This window comes from Dendroctonus ponderosae, unplaced genomic scaffold (assembly GCF_020466585.1).
Source record: "Dendroctonus ponderosae isolate FM_Combo_2020 unplaced genomic scaffold, Dpon_F_20191213v2 Dpon_F_20191213_2, whole genome shotgun sequence".
NCBI classification, from domain to species: domain Eukaryota; kingdom Metazoa; phylum Arthropoda; class Insecta; order Coleoptera; family Curculionidae; genus Dendroctonus; species Dendroctonus ponderosae.
The window spans coordinates 5596896-5604731 of NW_026018165.1; the positions used below are offsets into that span (position 1 = coordinate 5596896).

Here is a 7836-nt window from a genome sequence, read left to right on the forward strand (position 1 = left end):
GGTGTAGCAAGTCTCTAATAGAAAAGTTCTGATTGCAAATACAGAGGTTCGTTTGTACCAGGGCTGCAGCATGTTGAAAGAGGTAGAGAGCGAATAACAGGAGAAGACATGTTTTCACACAAAATGATTTGAAAAGCCTGAGTCATAATATTTCATCTATAATTCAGATTTTACTACTACTTGGGTGTTTTCCGGACTAAACCTCTAATACCTATAAATTATTCTTTAAAGTTGCTTAAAATATCCTCACGGTACCTTTTCAAATTAAGTTGATGCTTTGGCCGCTGATTTCAATTTCAATCAAACTGAACGTGCACAACCCTTGAAGAGAACCATTCGCCATAAACACAAATCTCCGGAGCTTTATTTGACTTCGATATAATTAGCTAACGCACTAACTAGCTAGTTAATCAATGACCCTCCTAATCCACTTTGGAACTTAAATTAAGCGACGTCGTTAGCCGAATTATTCGGAATTTAGGTGTTTTATTCGATGGCTTCTTAGTTAGTTGATTTAAGGCAATTTCGAGACGACTCTGTATCTTACCAGCGGCCGACAAAAATAGACAGCCATTAAAGATTATTATTTGCTTTGATACACTTAGCAGTTCACTTGACCTAATCGAATTACATTCGAATATAAGAGTTTGAGCAATCTATTGATTGGGCAGACACAATTTTATTAAAAGGTTCTTGAGAGTTACGCCTTGAAGATGGCAAATTGTTGGGGAAAGCTTTGGTGAACTTTTCGATTGAGAAACTCCAGGAGCCCATTTAGTTTTATATGTGCTTTCAAGATACCTAATTCATTAGTGCTCAAAAATGGTACTGATATTTGTTGTGTCTACAATAAAAAGAGTAAATAATAATGGAGGAGATATAACTGCATACAGCTTGTTTTCCATAAAGAGATGTCTTCAACTTTTACAGTGGGATTTCAATACAAATCGACCCATTCAGTAAGGTTTTATCGGTTTTAATCATCAACTAGAATTCCGTATTACTTCAAGGTGCATTGTTTACACTCCAGGCTGCAATACGGGATAAACTACTCAGTTATTGACTAACTGAATATATTCATTCAAAACCGGCAGCCCTTTCAGGCGTCGGTCTAACAATGTGAATTTAAAACCCTTTTAGTCTTTATTGCCAAACCGTACACGAACTAATTGTTGAGTATAATGTACCGCGAACTCCGCAAATGGACAATTATGGCAAAATTGAACACTCTTACTTACACTCTTCTAATGCAAAGATTATGAAGGATGACAAATTACTTTTTGCCAACACCATGCCTTTTAGCAAGGCAATTGGCTACGGTAACTTCGCATGTAAAGTGATATTGACATAATGGAGTAAATTCAGATATTGTGAAAGAAATATGGATTTTTTTCATATAGTCATACAAGAAGGTCACTTAGAGGATATTTTTATGGAAATATTAGCGCTCACCTCTTTAGGGTGATTCCAATTTAGTCATTTCTCCAGGGGGAGGTCCAGTGCTCTTTTGGGAATTAAAATGGTTATTAGGCTTTTTTCTCACTGGAACCTAAAATATTTGAAAATCGCAGTATTTTAATTGAAGTAGCCGTGTAACTTTTGCATTCCAGCGAAAATTTAATTTCTTTAGCATTTTGGCATGTTTTGCTCTGTATGTTTCCAAATCAACACAGCTAATTTTTTACTTAAATTGAATGAACGCTGTTAAATTCTGCTTACACTGCTTCCTGTATTCCTTCATTTCTCTACTCCATTTTTTATTATTTTGCCAAATATCTATCTCCTGAATGCTCATCATCACTGTTCATATATAGTTTTTACATTCATTCTTTTGTCGATAAATTGGCGTTATCGAGGGCAAGGTTCATATAATGAACATTTTTTTAGGGCAAATACTAATATTTCTTCTATAACACTAGCTTTCCATTGTTCATTGGGAGTCTTTATGCAAAAATTCTTCGTTTATGGCTACTGGGTACCCTTGCGTTTTTTACGTAAAACGGAAGATTGGATGAAGTACCGGTATCTGTATTTTTTACTTTCGAATAATTGCTATATTTGCTGTTGAATAAACTACAATTTTAGAATTTGTATTGCAAATAACATTTTATTTCGCCCTCTTTATCAAGCTTTTAAGGTTCGATTCTTTGATCTCAGCAGTTATATGAAATGCATTATTTGATATCACGCGACCATTACCGCAAAACGGCAAAAATTACCGACCATTATTGTAACGAGTAAAACGTTTAAAAACTTCTGATAATACAAATGTTTTATCAGCGTATTAGAAAAACGTACATTTTTTTCAGTAGCACAGATCAAAACTTCAAAAAGAATATTGGAAAACTCATTTTAACAATTTTAAAATGTGCGTCTTCAACTGCTAATATCTCCTCCAAAATAGTGATGAAGGCCAATTAAAAGAGTATAAATGTTCCGCAAAAATTTTGGCAAATTATATAATGGAAAGCAGTTGTACTTTTGAAAATTCGAAATAATTCGGAAATCTTGCTTGCATGTGATACCAAAGGCCAAGGGCTATTATATTCCGATGGCGTCATACAGAAAGATATTAATATTATTTAGATTGATTGATAAATCGAATACGTAATTGTTCACCTGTAATAAAAAAATATGTATTTTATGATCAGTCGGCAAGAAAAATTGCAACAAATTTCCGTGATACCATTATCATATTTCAAAATTAAATTTAAATATACGTATTGCTGTTCAAAAGCTAATAGTAAATATATCTAATAGTAAATCTATTAGCTTTTGAACAGCAATATGTATATTTAAATTTAATTTTGAAATATGATAATGGTATCACGGAAATCTGCTAATTTAGATATTTCTACTCGAAAAGTCGGAAATTATTCCATACTATCAATTGAGATTGAGATAGCAACTTTTCTTACTGACCGATCATAAAATACATATTTTTTTCTTACAGGTGAACAATTACGTATTCGATGTATCAATCAATCTAAATAATATTAATATATTTCCACTGCAAATTGCACAATTGCTTGCCAATATTTTTCTTGCTTCTGCAAATTCTGCTAATAATTATATCTTAGAGTGTAAGTTACACAATACTTAGGTTACTTCAAACTAGTCATACTCCACTTTTACAGCCAGCAAAATTCGTCACAATCTAAATTATGAAAACTATTAACAGGAATAAAACTTGAGTTGAATACAGCAATGACAGAAAAACATAATCAAAAACTACATAGAGAATAACAATTGGAAAAAGACGCTGAAAACTATTCGTTTAAACTCAAAATGCACATTTCAGTAAACTTAATCATGAACCGAAAAAGACTGAGTTAAAATCATACGCGGCTCTCGGCCCAAAATAAATTGCATTTCCGAAGCTCCCTGACTGTACATGACTAACGAAGCTAAACGAGCTGTTGGATGGTCTTACATTATATTCCAGAAATGTCATTCCTTAGCGTTTCTTGGCCCGCAACGTCATTAATTATTATTTCAAAGGGATGTTGGGGTCATTTAGGATACAAATTATATCTTGTAATATTAATAGCGCTCAGGCAGCAAAGCTTGACATTGGGCCAGTTTTTTGCCCTATGCAGCCTGACAATAGTTTCAGTTTGATAATTTTAGATATTTGCTCGTCAGCGTCGATGGTTAGTATATTGGAAAACCGCATTATGATATAAAAGACAAGTTTCTAATTAAATCTTGCCCTCAGGCCCAATAGATTAGTGCTAATAAAAATAATAAAATTGTTTGAACAAAAAAAACTGGCAGAATCTCAGAAACTCAAGAAGTTATTTACTATATTTACTTGGGTGTCATATACCAAAAGATTGAGAGTGTTCCTTGTCTTATTGTTTTTATATTAATGTAGTTTTTTTTAAGAAAGTAAAGCAAGGGTTTGTTTAAAATTGACAAATTTTGCCGTTCGGGATGTTCGCAGTCTAATAAGAAGGAAGAGGACTTTAATGATAACTCTGAATTTAAAAACAATTTTCCTAGATATAATTGCTACCGGTGGTGGAACTTTACCAATTAACACTGCAATAATTATACAATCAGAGTCATACCTGGAATGTTCAAACTACCAAGTATAAAATATCGCTCAACTTATTTTAGATAATTCAATATATTAATTGAGGAAGGCGAGCAATGCCTCCTTGTCTACAAAATGAATTATTGAGACCAGCCTTTTGCTTCTTTATAAACTTTAATCTCTCCACTACTGAAGATCTATCTTCAAGTTATTTCCAGATCTGTCTATTTTGCGCTCTTTGCACCGAGTTTCTTCTGCTTAAAACTTAATTTTGTTTATAGTTTTCCGTATTAGTTTGTACAGTACATCTGAGTATTTCATTTGCGATTCATTTGTGGTATTACTGGTCTTTGAATTTGTAGAGTGTACCAACATAAAGATTGGCCAATTGCGTTCCTTTTTAGTTTTTGCTAACCTAAATATATTTATATAAGCTTACAGCTTATTATCATAAGTGTATGATCAGTAACTGATTTCACAACCCCACGTCTGCCTTAGAATATCATTAATTCCAGTAACTCAAGCAAAATGTAAACCAATTAACTAATTTACTGAAGTCAAAGCTTATAGCAAGGGTTTATTCGGCTTCTTATTGAACGCATCATCAGCACGAAAGAACGGGAAGTCATACTTGAAAGGAAAGTACTTGAAGGAAATTAATACAACCATTCGCTAGAATGAGAAAATTATTATTTAGTTCATTTTGCTCTTTCACTTTTCAAATTGTAAAGTAATTTAGTCAATTAATATAGCGAAGCACAAATTTTATGAAATATTTAAACTATAATAAGAGTTGGTTTAAAAAATCAGCAACATGGGCACAATGGGCGCAATTTAAGCTGATCCATGGCTAATTAAAGTGACATATCATAAAACTGTGCAGAGTTCCTTTTAACGTAAGTTTCTTTGAATGCGTTAAGAAATTATGAATCTTGCTGAAAGTTTTTATGAGTGTGAGCATATTAAGAAATCCGACTGATTTATCTGGATCCACATCTAATCTCCTGATTCATTACTAACAATTTGCTGCAAAAGTTTCCAAAGAATAAATATCAAAACATTCAACTCAATAACACTACCATTATTGCAATTTCAAATTGCTTTGTCTAAATTAATTAAAAACTTTCGGATTCACTTTTTATTCTCGCATCTGAATCGTCTACAAACAATCCTCGAATGCTGCATTTTTAATTGAAAACTTTTCTAATGATTATCATTTGGCTTCTTTTCCTTTTGTGTTGAATAATTGGATGGAAATGGGAATTGTATTGTTAATTAGTTTCTGGAAATTGTTCTGCCATTGTTAATCCTCGAAATGCAAACGGAAAGATACCTGATGTTAAGTGTTTCTTTTGCCGGAACTGAATAGTAAAAAATTGGCGAGGAAAATTGCAACTAAGTTTTCATTCAGTAAATTTCACTGCAGTTGATTAATAGTTACAAAATTATGTAATCCGGAATTTTTCTGTATGAAAATTTAATTATCCTCCCGTTTGAATAGGTTTATAAATTGGTAAATCAGCAGTTTTCTAGACAAAACTGTGCAAGTAGTTTAAAATAATATATACAAAATTTATTCCAAAATATTTGATGCGCTTCTAATGTGCTTCCGGTTGACTACTTGTCTGGAAAATAAATGTAAAATAAATAAATATGCTTTATTAAGATTAAAATTAGAAGAAACTCCTTTTAAGCTTCTAGATTTCCATCGGCATTTCGAGAACTTGTGATAGTGTGACGTGATTTTTTATAAAACTCTTATTAGCTTGAAACACTTGATGAACGCTAAAAACAACATCAACTGCTCAGGTCATTTTATTCTGTTAATGTCAGTTGACTGTTTGACACCAGTCTAATGCTAGCAATGTTACACGACAGCAGCAACTTAGTTATTTTTTTAAAGAACAACTAACATTGCTAAATAGAGCCTTGCTGGTATAATCGAGCAACTTGTACGACATTGTTTCAATGATACGTATCACGTCCCAGCGCTGATTACGTCTCCCTTAATTGCGAACCCAACAGGAGAAATTTAATGTCATTTGCCTGGAAGTCAGGGGAATTATTCTTGTGCAGCATCAGATTAGTTATAACCTCTTGAGCGGAATGTTTCCACTAATCAAACAACTCAGCTAGTGAACGTATTGGAAATTAAGCAGAAAACTGATATGTGGACGGATCACAAATAACTTATGGTTAAACGTGAACCAAGAAATTAAACAACACAAAAAAATAAATAACTTTATTAAGTCTAAATAGTGCAAACTTCCACTAGCCTGAGAGTTTAAGCATTTCCACGTCAATATTCCATTGAAAACCACCGACGGTAGATTAATCGTATAAAAATTAAACGACCAAATAAATTTCAAGCAAAGCATGATTGCAAAAGAGCTTTTGCAGTCTCATTTTGATGTAAAAAAAGCAAAAATTTTCAAATGAATGTATCATTAATCTTATAGAAGAGACTCAGTGTGGGAAATAAGGTCCGGATTATAATTTGTTAATTTAAAAAATTATCGGCAATTTGCGTTACCTACCAATAAACTGCATGTTTGGTAAACGAAGTTCCAAAACTAAATTGAAAAAGTACCGTTAAATTGGCATGCAATAATTAGACTTACTTATTTAAATACACTCAAGCAAATTTTCGCTTATATTAAACAATCGGCTGTCCAAAACAGTTATTTCCTCGAATATAAACTGTGACGATTGTCTGTTGCATTAAAATATTATCTGTGAATTAACGCTGGCCTTTTAAAATAGAAAAATGACCTTTCGGGAACAAAAATCTAATTAAAACCCTCTCAATTCAACGGATAATGGCTGAAAATGATAATAACGAGATAAAAGAAATATCGACAGTACTAAACACTGCATTATACCGGGCTGCCGTTATTATAACTACTAAAGAACTGAGCTCTGGTTTTTCTCCCATTATAAATTTAAAAATCCCGCAGCGAAAGCTATATTGTAGCGGATTATTAAACGCGGTTTAAATTTATTTTGCCGGAGCGTCTGATAATAATAAGCTGTCATTTCAGTTAAGAAAACGTTAATTAAACTAGTGGAACTGGAGAACAAATGTTTTCATTAAGTTCAGATAATTAGTGTTAACTATAAGTTGAAAGTTCAAGTGAAATCAGTTTTATTTTTCCTTATGTATTTAAACTATGTAATTAAAACCAATAAAAGCCAGTGAATCGCTAAGAAGTATATATGCCGTAAATTGTGATTCAAAGTGTAACAAACAATAAATTTTATGGTGAAGAAACAACAACCATTTTCTCGCAAAAGTTTCCGTTCTTTAAAAGGTTTTTGAAAATGGCAATATCAATATTTGGTGAATTTACTTCCTGGAAAAACCCATTTATTTTCGTTCTAAAATTGAAATTAAAATATTTTTAATATACGAGCAACTCGTGTAATAACGATCGCACTTAATTTGTATAAAAGCGCTAGTAAACCTTACTGGGATTCCTTTCAAAAATTTCTCACTTTCCTAATATGCACATCTACTGTGAAGAGTAACGAATATCCAGTTGAAAATTATAACTGAAAACTTACAGGCCCTAATTTCATTATGGCGTCATAAAGCTTGAAAATTACATGCTACTCGGTAGGTATTATTTTAAATTTAAATGATTTGAAGTAAGTTTCCCCAAGCCTCAATTTCACCTGAAACTCCTTTATTTTCACCTTCAAGCAACTTCTCGCTAGCAAAGTTAGCCCCTCCTGTAATATTTATGGAAGTTTTTAAAACTTTATCAGAATCTCCGAGAAATTAATTAACCCAGCCC

The 7836-nt window shown here is 32.4% G+C and overlaps 1 protein-coding gene across 1 annotated transcript in view; it reads left to right on the plus strand.

Moving 5' to 3' along the window:
* The window catches only part of LOC109538326 (tolloid-like protein 1), a 55608-nt gene that overhangs the window by 28645 nt on the left and 19127 nt on the right, over window positions 1-7836 (plus strand). The window lies entirely within an intron of this gene.